This window comes from Colossoma macropomum, unplaced genomic scaffold (genome assembly GCF_904425465.1).
Source record: "Colossoma macropomum unplaced genomic scaffold, Colossoma_macropomum, whole genome shotgun sequence".
Lineage (NCBI taxonomy): Eukaryota > Metazoa > Chordata > Actinopteri > Characiformes > Serrasalmidae > Colossoma > Colossoma macropomum.
In genome coordinates, this window is record NW_023494804.1 from 7,608,811 (window position 1) to 7,622,006 (window position 13,196).

The following is a 13,196-nucleotide window of genomic DNA, read 5'->3' on the forward strand; positions in this document are numbered from 1 at the left end:
AGAGGTGGTCATAGAGTTTCTGACTGTCACCAGAAGATGGCTCCCTTCAGGCTGTGAGGAGATGGAGACCCCTGAGCAGAAAGCGTTTTGCATTCGTTTTGCAACGTGATATTCGTCGGCAGTGAACCTCCAGCAGCTCAGAGCGTTCGTCGCTGGTTCCACAACACTGGATGATCTCCGAAATGGCACTGAAAGAGCCGTGAGTACAGCGACCCCCGGCATGGTCGATCGAGTATGGGATGAATTTGACCATGGCGTTGAGGATGTCCATACAGCTGGAAGAGGTTCATACTGAGCGCTTGTAAAATTACATAAACTTTATGCTCATTTAAACCATTTACAGTTTACTGCATTGATCTGTAATGATTTACAAGTGAAATAAATCATTTTGAAATTGGATGAGTCTTTTTGAATCATCCTGTATATACAGAACCATTTTCTTTAAAGGTTCTTAGAAAAGTACCATCAGTTTTAAGAGTGTACAAAAGATCTGTCCTTGCCATTGTAGCCTTTCCTTTTCCAAAGATGCAGACAGTCATAGAACTTGCCCATTCCAATGATGGTGAGGGGCGAATGTCTCTGGGTGATTGTCCTCTAAATAATTGCTTCTTTTAACATGACTTTCTTTAAACTTTCTTTTTCTGAGACCACAAGAGACTCCCATTCTCCCACCTCTCGTTTTGTATCACTTTCTCTGTGCACAGGTTGTCTTCTAATGGCTGTGTGTATTACCATATGTGCCTACACAAACTGCATTGAAAGAGCAGCAGTGCTTTCTCATCTTGGCTGGATCCTGCGTTGGTCTGGCCTTGCACAGCATGTCTGCTGCTTAATTTCTGTGGCTGGGCTTGATTTATGTGCTGCACGCAGCACCAGAGAAAGGAGTCATCACGCTTCCTAAACACTGCACTCTCTCCATTGCCGTGCCTGATCAGCTAGACTTCCTGGGTGTGCTCGGTCTGCCGGATTGGTGTCTGACCTAGTTTCTTGCTGAATTTGGCCTGGAGTGAGCTGCTCTGCCGTTTCCAAGCCCCTTGAGGTGCTGTCGTTTCGGTTATCCTCTCAATGCATAGACCACAAGAGAAAAGGATCTTTCTCTTCTGCTTTTATCCCTCAGTAGAACTCTGATCTTCACGGTGTGCAAATCATTGTAGATGTATAAAAGGCAAGACAGGGGAATCAAAATCAGAGTCAAAGTCTGCACCTTTTCAGTAAGTTATCTGCTCAGGCAGTAGCATGAAGAAGCTTTTAAAAAAGAGGTCTCCTAGATGACAGGCACAGTGCCACTATGTCTCCCTCTTTTCTATTAAACAAATGATTTTTGTGATCAAATACTTTTGTGATTTTGTCTGACGGTGTTTTCTATCCAGTAGATGGAGCTGCAAGCTCAGAGTTTGGAATGCAAAGCAAGGACTCCTCACAAAGTCTTTGAGTTGACGGCTCTCTAAATATTCCTTGAGGTTTTTGGATTTGTGGTCAGTAAACCACTCAAACAATGTGTCCTGTCTTCACTTTGAAATGAGTACAGCAGTAGCCAGGCTGATTCCTCTAGTACGGTCTGCAGATGGCGTCAGAGGCCATGTGTCTGAAGCTGAGGAAATGCAAAAGAAAAGACGCGGAAAGCTGGAGAGTTGCGATTTTTGGGAGATAAATGTGCGGACTGTAGGCTTTACAAGTGATCGAGGAATGGCCTTGCTCTTCCGCAGCCATGGATGCAGAATTACTGTAGGCTTCTACAGGTTCTCCAAAGTAAATTCTAGAAGCCAGTAAAATCCAATAATAAACCCCAAGGCAATAAACTACAGTGAACGTGAGGTCCTTTGTTGACTCTGACAGACGATTGTACCCTGCTCTTTAGCCCGCAGTGTACTGAGTAGATGGAATCCTAGTTGTCCGCCCCTTTTTCTCTTCTGATCCTTCACTCCAGACAAGCACTGACAGTATCTCCCATCCCCTCGCTGGCCTCTCTGTCGACCTTGGCTGTCCGCTTTTGTCTGGCCCGGGCAAGAGTGATGATGCCTCTCATTGTGCTGGCCAATATGACAAACAGGGAACAAGATTACCTGTGACATATGGGCGGCCAGGATGGATGGGCCAGCAGATCTGTTTCAGTGCATCTCTCCTGTCTATGACATGGCAGTGCTGTGCACGGCATTGTGGGGAGCACAGTGAGGGCATGTTTGTCAGCCAGCTGATCTCTCACCGTGTGAACAGTCCATATAGCACAGGAAATCTCTCTCTTTCGATGTGAGAGAGCGCCGTTTCAGTAATGGATTGGAATAGATGTGCTGCAACATTGAATGGCGGAGGCTGATAAGAGCTGTTAAAAACAACAATTCACACGTTGCCCCCTACGGCATTATTTCATTTGCCTGGACAGTGAAGTGGGAAAAATAGTACAAGAATCTAAATAATGGCAGCACTGTGTCAACACTGAACGTATATTGCCAATGTTTACCAGAGGGCCTGGTGAGGAGAGTAGTTCCTGTGCATAATGTGGTTTTTTGTTTTTTTGTTTTTTTGTTTTTTTTTTTAATGCATAGATATGGAAAGTGTTGCTCTACATAATTGCATGTTTGTTTTTTTCTGGATGGATTGAGGGAGTTCTGTTATGGAGGATATGCAGCATTTTGCATCAACAAGAATAATGTGCATCAGAAAGACATGGTCATCAATACATAACATGGATTCATCAGCAGTTGCCTACAGAAAATATTGCTTTTATTAGCAATATTAGGCAAGTCCTTGATATCTGTCCCAGGCAAGGACAAAGTTCTCGTTCCTGGAATGGTCCACCTCTAGTGAGGAAATTGATCTTATTTATTTCCAGGGTCACCATCCCAGGCTCCATTTGAAAAGAGGCCATTGAGAGAAAGCTTACAAAGCCAAGGGGTTAAACGAAAGGAGCTTTTGTGGCGCTTGCCCTCAGGGAAAGCCACAGTTTTTTCCCGGCTGCATTTTCCTCTCTGCTTTCGGCTAACAAAAGAGATATTGGAGATCAGGCTTGTTGTCATTTGAAAGCAGTGACCTTGCTTCTGCTTCTTATTATTAACCTTACCTCTTTCCGTATTGAGGGGAGAAAGCACTCGTCTGGCTGCTCGGTTTCAGCCAGCCGCACCTGGAGAAATACTTCCATAATAATAGAAGCTGTGATTGTTCACACACAATCAAGGGGAAGGCAATCCTGGCGATAAGAGTGATGGCTTTGCCGAGGAGATGGGTCATAAACATGGCGATGAGAGGGATGGATTTGAGATGGAAAAAGTGGAGACTTTACATCCCATAAGCCCCTCGAGTGTTAGGGTGCCGTGGCTGGAGGAACAATGGTCAATGAGAGCTTAGCCTCGATTCCAGGTGGATCACGTTCCGCAGAGACGGCTGGACGCAGAGCAATTTCACTATGGAATTTAGTGGAGTGGAATTTGTCTGGTTTCAACCAGCATGGTTGTGTGTCTAAAGCTCAACGGACAGCACCAAGAATCACACCTTGTCTTCTGTTTGTTCCTCACTCTCCTCTAACTGTGGTAGCAGAGCTGAGAAAAACAGGTTTGATGGACTATATTCTGGCAAAATGGTGTTGAAGATATGTGGTCAGTTGCATTCTGGCATCCAGATCCAGATTGTTTACATGGAACAATACTCCATGTTCAAATTGAATGAGAGCCTAACTTTGTAATAGATTCACATGCAGACTTGCAGCTTGGTTTATTAAAATAGACCTTAAAGTGCATCCTGTAACACTGATGTTTAAATGTTATATTACTTTCTTCACATACCTTAACCTGCATTATATTTACCTAGTTAATCCAACAGTAAGGTTGCGAGCACAGTGGAACCTGGGGTCCACATGTGGTCCACTTTTCAAATTCTTCTCACTTTTAACTACATAACCTTACTGAATAATACATCATAATACAAGATTAATAACTGCAGTAATACGCCTCCAGATTAAGGGGTTAAAGTGTCTGAACTAGGGTCAATAAAAAAAAGCCAAATTGCACTATTAAATCTATGTGGGACCAGGCGTTTTGCCCAGCCTGCTGGGCCTCGAGCCGGGCGGGAATGCAGACAGAGTGCTGAAAGCATGCGCTGTTGTCAGTATGCAAGCTGTGGAGGAGGCTTCGGCGGCTGCGGAGCTCAGCTGTATTTCCTCCTGGCACGCGACCAATCGCTTTCAATATTTCTTTTTGAAAACGTCTTCCCAGGCAGGTAATTAAGTTTTTTCCCCCCTCCCTCATTCGGCTCTTGGCACGGATCTTGGAGTGTAAATGATTCCAATTGAGCGTGGACTGGAATTTAATTGATCAAAATGTCATCCTCTCTGCCACTCATGTGGACGGAGGGTAATAAAAGAAGAAGGAGGGGAAGAGGAAAAGAAAAAAAGTTTTACGGCGTCTGGCTTGCCAGCTGAAAAGGCAGTGCCAAGCTGGCAAGGAGGGTGGGCTATGCCAATTAATATCAAGCAGGAAGCTGGGAGTGCTGAGCGCGTCCATTAAGGTGACGCTGGCGGGCTGGCGCTGATGCGATTAGCTCCCTCCCTTCCGTACTGCCTTCGTCCTGACCAAGATCAATGGACACAGTGCGTCCTCATCGACAGCCCGGCCCCATTAAAGAGGCATCGGTCTGAATCCCGCCAGCGGCCTGCCAGACGCCTCATTCACCAGCATGGGAGCGAGTTGAGCAGGCAGCATCATTCACTGCCCTGGGACAGGCCTGGTGCTGCAAATGGCCAAGTTGGTCCATTTCGATCAAAATATGTCTGCTGAACGTCAGTTTTAGAGCTTCTTTTCTGAGGCGGCACGTTATTGTTCAGATCACAAGAGTTATTCTCCGGTGTCATAGACCTTCAATGCATCACATTACGCTAAGCAGCGCTGTCTACAGATCAATGCGTGACCTCCAACATAGCTTTATCTGTAGGTCCCATCAAAGCGTTATCGTTGTTCTGTCCTCCACTCCCCCTCTATGCCTCAGATTTACTCACTCTGTTGATGTTGTTGTGATAAACTCTAGCCAAGGGACTACTGGCAAAGGACATGTTACATTGGAAAAAATATGCAAAAGTATTCTGCAGCTTCTGATCATTTAATCGCTTCATGCACTTTTCTGCATTTTACCTGGAGCCGTGCTTGTTGTAATGTAGGCTTGTAGAACCCAGTATTGTAATAATTTCCCAATAACATACTAACTCCCAAAAAAGTAATAAGAAATGCACTTCACTTGGTAAAAATGTAACAAATCCCAATCTTAACATCTTAACTGATAATGGGTTTTTACCAATAATGTAATACCTTATCACATTATTGGAAATGTATTTGTACATTGATCATCTTTGTTCTTTTTTGTAATAAAATGAATGATGGTGATACTTTAAGAGCAAATTCCAAAATTTCCAAATTCCAAATTCTGTCATAATACTTTTGTGGTATACAAAGGATTCAACCTAGCTCGGACTGAGGGGAGCATCAATGAGAAAAAGACTTCGAAAAGTTAATTGGGCCTCATTCACCAGCTGTTCTTAAGAAGAAAACTTGCACGGTTTCACGAAGATTCTGACATTCGCCACTGTTTTCTTATTTGGGGTTTGTTCTTAGGTAAGAACATAATCTACACACACTTGAGCACAAAGGTGTGAACAATTATGTGGTTTAAGTACACGTCATGAATCTGACTTAGACTTTTTCTTTGGACCTTTCTCAAGAACAAATTTAAGAAAAAACTTATTGGGTATTGGTATAAGGTATTGGTGAATGAGGCCTATTCTTCTTTCAAAAAGAGCCTCCCCTTTAAGACTTTTTAGAAGACTGGATCGGGTTACAACTGTAACTTGCCTAGTCTGGACAAAGTAATAATATCATATGAAAATCAGATGAGAGACATTTTGTTCATGATTGAGAAGAACAGTAAATTATTACGTTATTGGGTTCTACAAGGCTGTTGAGGGATGAGTGCAGTTACATTTTTCAGAGCACCAAGGTTGGAACAGCCAGCTACATTCTGATTTCTTGTCTACCGTCAAGCCCAAATTAGAGAACACTAATTACTGCGATATCATTGTCTTTACCTCGTTGAGCACTTTGTCAAAACGAGGACAATGACTCCACGTTGCCCCAATGACCACACTTGACAGAAACACATACCATTTTTCTAAGAAGCGATTTAAAATGCTCTAGCTGCCTTTTCAGCGTACAATAAATGGGTAAAAGCAGGCCGTATCTATGTGCTTTAGAAGAAAAAAGTACTAGATTTTAGGAACATGCTATCCCTCGACACAGGAAAATAAACAAAAGAAAAGCCCTTGAAACATGATACATTGGTGATAACCACTCGTCTGGAGGCTTTCATCTGACTCCAGACTTCACTTCATGATAAACATTATATCCTTTAAATAGAATGTAACTGGGGTGGAAACAAGGCAATCAGAATGTCTTACTGGATTTGTGAAATCCCTTAGATTACTACTGATTACAGCTGCCGTAATGAGAAAGCAACCATGCTCTTGAGAACTGTAGGCAGTGAGAGCACTGGGAAAAACCTGAAACATTTCTCTTTCAAATAAACTGTTCTGTGCTTTTAGGTTTGTCAGATATGCTACAAACCTAAAAACAGTAACACTGACAGTACCTGACAGTACTGTTAAAAAATGTGGAATCAGTATTTTTAATAATATAAAACTGTCGAAGATGTATAGAACGATTCTAGCCAAACCAAGATCCTTTTACTCTTATAAAAGATGGTTTATTATGGATTTTTTAGTAAAGTGTTCTATTTAGAATCATGAGGTTTATATAGAACCAATTCATGATTAAATGGTTCTTTGCATGGTGATATGGTTCTTCAGATTGATGGAGAATGTGTTGTATATGTTTCAATGTAGAACCTTTTTGAAAATGGTTCTATATAACACCAGATTCACCAAGTGGTTCTATTGTTACAGTGCTAAGCTTGAAACAATAGGAGAACCCTTTTCTTCTATTTCTTCTTTAAATGGACTGTAACTGGGTGGAAAACAAGGCAATCAGGATGTTTTACTGGATTTGTAAAATCCCTTAGATTACTACTACTACTAACTGATTACAAAGAACCACAATAGAACAAAGGGGTTCTTCTATTGTAACAATAGAACCATTATCAAAAAGGTTCTGTATGGACACATTCTCCATGAATCTGAAGAACCATTTCACCAAGCAAAGAACCATTTTAGCATACCAATGGTTCTATGTAGAACTCATTGTTCTAAATAGAACCATTACCTTTGCTAAAGAACCTTTTTGGATGTGTCAAGAATGATGAATACAGCTGTAGATGACTCTAAAATGACATAACATTGTGAATTAAATTATAATAAAATGAACATAGAGTGCCTGGCATTTGAAAAGTAGTGATCAAATCTTGAGACAGAAAATGTTTCAAAGAATTACTGTAAATAGATCACAGTATATAATTTAGCATCTGATAACTTTTTGGTGTTCTCCAAAAACTTAAAAAAAGAAAAAAAAATGAATAAAACATCTTAAAGACCTGGTGTGTAGTGCATAGTGTGTCAATCTACCATGCATAAGTTATTATTGAATAAATTAACAATTATTAATTGCAAACTTTTTAATGATAGTATGTTCTTCTTTCCATAAGTCAGTTTTGATGTATACACAGCTACATGCATGCGACATAGTATCTACCTGACAGTAATTTCTCAATAAGTGTTTGGGAACCCCTTCATTGGAGATCAGTGAGTAAATTTCACATCCACTTTATTCAGAACCCCTACATTTTGTCAGCCACCCTCAGAAACTGACCACAGGACTGATGTTGACCAGATATTATTTGGGTGGTGGACATTCTCACCCGTTCTCATTCGCAGTGACACTGACATGGAGTGCATCGGGCACAGCGAAGTTGCTGGGGTTTTTACACGCCTTGGTGTCACTGGTCCACCACTCATAAACATCCAGCCAAGAGCAGCTCTGCGGTCAGAAACTGACCTTTGATGAAGGAATAGGGCATAGCTAACACAAACTGTGCATCTATCAGATCAGGTGGTCAGTGAAGCCACAAAGTAGGGGGTTCTTTTAAAGTGGCCGCTGAAGAACTATCATTCATGATCTGTCATTCTTTGACAAATCATTTGCTCCCTTAGCACCGCTTCGTAATGTAGCGCCAAATATTTACATACAAGAGCGAACTACGATCAAGCTAATTCTTCTCCAGCTGTCAAAATGAGTTTGTTGTGTTTCTGGGTGGGGCTCTTTAGAAAAACAGTGACAGTAAGATGGAGGCATATTGTGCGTAATTACCACTGAGAGTCGGGTGTATTTTGACAGGGGAGGCTGGACTGTAAAATTGTTTTGTTTGGTATTATGGTCGATAAGGGAGCAGCTGCCAGTCACGTTGACAGACAGCTCAGAGATGTAACTGTATATCTGAGTGAGTGTGAAATGGAGGGGAAATGGCTTTGAGTGACTTGTTTTATCTGCTGCCTTATATGCTCCTCATATTTACCATAAACCCCCATATCATTTCATATCTTTCCATCAGTCGCTTCCTCAATGGCTTTGTCTTTGCGAGGCGGCCGTGCGAGAGAGGAGCTCCCTGCCTGCCTCTCTCTCTCTCTCTCTCTCTGTCTCTCTCTGTCTTCCTCTCTTCCTCAGCTCCCTCGGCTGATTAGCTTATGAACTGTGACTGACATTTGACTATTTGCGATTTGAGGCCCTGGCGTTTTGTTTTTGTTTTGCCTGGCCGATTTGCATTCGCAGAAAGGAGAAACGTCTCCAAATCCTCCCCTGATCCATTCTCATGCCTGAGAAGATCTTATCAAGATGTAAATGCCTCTGATAGCTATGGTGGATTTGATAATGGAATGAATTAATAAACAATTTGATATGTAAATGCGCTTTCCGTAATGGGTGGGGTGCGGTAAGGCGGGGTGGGGCGGGGGTTGATGGGTGCTGACGTCTACCCACACACACACACAATGACATCTGTGCACTTAGAGCTCAAGCTATTTCCAGGGAGTTGGATCGGGCTGTGTTGACTGCCAATGATGAGATATTGATTAGCTGGGAAATGTCAGTGTTGAATAATAGCCTTGAGCCATGAGGGTGTGAGAGCGGCAAAGAGGGGCAGTGGCCATTTTTGGCCACTGGGGGAGGCTGTTAGTGTTCACTTCAACCAGAGCTACAGCATCCGGCCCATAGACCACAGCGGGTCTGACCGCCAAGCTGTCGTCTGCAGGAGAGAGTGAAGGGCAGACGTATGCTGCAGTGGAGTAGTGGACGTCCTACTGAAGGCAAAGCCACACTAGATGAGCTTTTCTATTTAGCCAGTGTGGAAGAAAAGCCGCTTTCAGATGAGGTGTTTGAAGCAGGTATTAAGGGAGTGGTTTGGCAAAATATTACACATTCCTCAGATCATCGAAGGCGTTTGGTGTCCAAATTTTGCTGCTTTAGCTTAGCACCGGGGCTAACATTCCTAAGAAATGCTAGAAATGGCACCCAAATCTTTTACATAAAACTTCTCTGAACCCTCTCAAACCACAAACAGCTCCTAGTTTAAGTGCTGCTTGTGGTTTAATTAAGTCGCAGACATGTAAATGTGGTTTAGGACACAGTATGAATTACTGTAAGCTATATAAATGAACAAAACATTGTCAGGTAAGTAAACTCAGTGGACAGCTATTTTAGACAGTAGTTGTGCAGAATTCCAACTCACGCATGCACATCATGCAGGCAAATGGATGCCGCGGATTACTTTAATGTTTTGTGTTGTTTCCTGTTAATGTGAAAGTCTCAAACTGAGCATATATGTTTAAAAATAGAAGCAACGGAAATCGCAAACATAGTTTGTAGTGTCCATATGCCTGCGTGACTTGCAAGCATGTGAAGGGGAGCTGGATTCTGCAAGAGCAATTCAGTGCAACCCCTATTGTCAAAAGTGGCTGACCACAGCGTTTAGCCACACCAAGAACGTGTGACCTAAATGAAGAGCTGGGTGTGGTTTGAGCAGGTTGAGAGAAGTTTTGGGGATAAATGTACAGAAATGATTTGGGTGCTTATTGACTTCTAGTGTTTGTTAGCAATGTTAGCCTTAGTTCCCACACTAAACTAAAGAAACAGAATTTGGACATCAAACGTCTTGGCTGATCGTTTACAACTGGGGAACATGAAGAAGAAACTGTCAACTGAAGGGACAGTTTAGAATTATCTTAGCAGCATGTCTAAATCAGCACACACTTACCTCAAATTGCATCAAGTTGTTCTGTAAACCTAAAAAAAAGACTTGCTTATGTGGTTTCTGACACGGTATGACATACAGCTATCACTAAAAATGGAGGCTAAAAACTGTATTAGCAGCCACCTTAAAGTATTTTCATATATAAGGGTGTAAGAGGAAAACCACATTAACAAGCAAGGAAGCCACGAATTGTCCAGCTTCCGCAACAGGATCTGTCTCACGAATCAGCCTTAGTTCGATCTAACCCTGGTCTGTCTTGGTTCAATCAGAGCGAGCTTCTGACCCACAGAAAAGATTTTGGTGCTGATGGGGTTAGACCGCTCTGGTCATTTTTTTTGTTTTTCATTGTTAACCACATGAAGAATAACATTTCTTTAGTAGAGGAAGATAGTCTTACTACAAAAATATTAATAATATTAAGCAGTTATTACTCCACTAAGCACTAATGTTTGATTCCTCCTCGTGTTTTACGTCATTGGCTGTTTGTCATAAATGCATGTGCACATGCATGACGATTAATCATAGTTTGAGTATCTTAACTTGCGTTAACAGACAAAGTTGTTAACTGCCTTCATAAACCGAGTTAACCACAGTTTCTGTTAGGTTAGAAGCTGAAACATAGGAACCCTGTCTAAGTTAAACTTGCTTTGTGAGAAAATCTCCAGGTTTCCACCACCATCTCTTGGTAAAAGAGACAACCTAAAAAAAAAAAAACAATCTGGCCATCTAGGTGGACAACAACTGTGCATGCTTATGGCAGACAGAGGCTGTTGGGCGAGACAAGCTAGATATGATAAGGTTGAAACTTCGACGATTGCATTGCTTCCGCTCCTCAAATTGCCTATCAGGATGTATGGTGGGGTGTATAGCCTCGGCCCATTAGGCTTATATATCTACGTCAGACACACCCAGCATTTTCTTATATATCACGATTGTGTGGAAAGAGAGCATGCATGCTTAAGCAAGAGTGATACTGTAGCCAGACAGACAGCCAGAGAGCCAGGAATAGCAGCAGGAGAGCGGCAGCTCATCCCGGAGAGGGCAGGTGTAGAGGGGAATTAGGGAAAAAACAGGCATGAAAGCGCCAAATCCAAAGGAGCATGACGGGGACTCGGAGAGTTACAGTGGAAATGAATATGTTTTAAGATCAGCCTGCGTTTCTCTTTTTTCCCCCTTTCATTTTCACAGGCCTGCCTCCTTTCCGCACTCCCTCCCTATCTACCCCCAACCCCAAACACCAAACACACCCCTTAAACCCCATCCCGATAAAAACCTGTGAAGGAATAAATAAATAAGGATCCCCATGACAACTGAGAGAGAACAATTGTCACGCTGTGCGGCGGATGACTGGCATCGCGCTCCCTTCAATCCCTCTTAAGGCCCCCGACGGCAAATGCCAGAAGATATATTATTCATGTAGCCACGCTCCAAGCGCTATTGACAGGAAGCGGGTGGGGAAAAAAAAAAAGTTTCCCTGGTGCATAGGCTGGCACGAGCTTAGGCAGATTCCAGGTCTCTCTCTGCTTCCCTCTCTCTTTCGCTCTTTCACCCTCTCTCATTTTTTCTCGCTCCCTCACAGGTGAGTGGCCCCAAAAAGCCTTTTGCGGAAAGAGTGGTGTTCACGGCTAAAAGGTTCCGCAAAGGCCTCGTTGCTAATCCTTTGCCGTTGGCAGCCATTCGAGCTTGAAGCTGCCCAGAGTTTCCGAACGTGTGTCTGTTTTGGATAAACAACTGACTTGGCGGCCACGGCTGAGCATCTAGTTAGCCGGGCGCTCCACAGCCCAAGAGACCCGACAAGGGTGCTGCCAGATTTCATTCTAGACCGCACGAGGGATAGAAAGAGGAGCGCTCGGCCTTCCTCGAGCTTTAGTTATTCAAATCCACCCCCCCACCCCACCCCCCAGCTCCGTCCCGTTAATTCCTGGAGGAAGATTAAGACTTTGCAAACCAATTAGATAATAATAACAATGAATTATGCCGAAGACTCCCCTGGTAGGCAGCCATAAGTGGGCTGTAAACGAAGACGGAATATTAGAACCATATGGCCTGCCTGCTTGAGTCCAGCCTGGACGTCCAGAGGAGAAATGGGCCTGCATACTGAAGGCCAAACCTCAGGCCACCCTCTAGTCCTCAAGGTCAACAAGGTCAGCATAAAATGGATGGCCTGGGTGGACACATCACTTTGAATGACCCTCTTTTTATTCCCGCAGGTTGGGTGAGCTCTAAACACGGCCTTCACAGAAGGGCACCGGCCAGGGCATTATAGGGGTCATTTGTTCCCTTTATAGCACTTATACCCAGAGCTTATCACAGCACTGGAGATTGCAGCGGCTCCATAGCATCAGCTTTCATCAGCTGTATTCAGACTCTCCATTACCTTCCCCTCTGATTCATACTATTATGTTCACTTAGCGCACACACATGATTGACATAGAAGCAAGGCTGCCATTCACTGAGAATAATCACAGAATAAATGACATTTTCTCTTCAGCATGTCATTCTCTATTGTCAAAACTGTGCAGCCTATTGTGTTACAGAGCGGTAAACGGAACTGGTTGCAAGAGGATTAAAGTAACGCATTAATAATAATAACAATTATTATTATAATAAGGTAACATTTTATAATAACCAGCCCTAATAAACATTATTTAATAGTTTGTTGATAACTGTTAGTGTATGTTACTGTATATGGTTTAGACAATCTTGTTTAAATGAAATGTTTTGTTGAAAGTAAGTTAACACATCGTCTGCAGTGAACACACCTCTATGCATTTTAATACACAATCCCTGTTTACTTACTGAGTTAATATATTGGGAACAAATAAAATACAAAATGTGCCTTGTGCAAAAGTTATGGCACTCTCATGTTGTTTTTTCATCGCAAGATGTAGTTACAGTGTATAGACATTTAAACCAACATAATTTTAAATATTACAGGTATTATTGTGGTAACTGTTTGCTAAAAT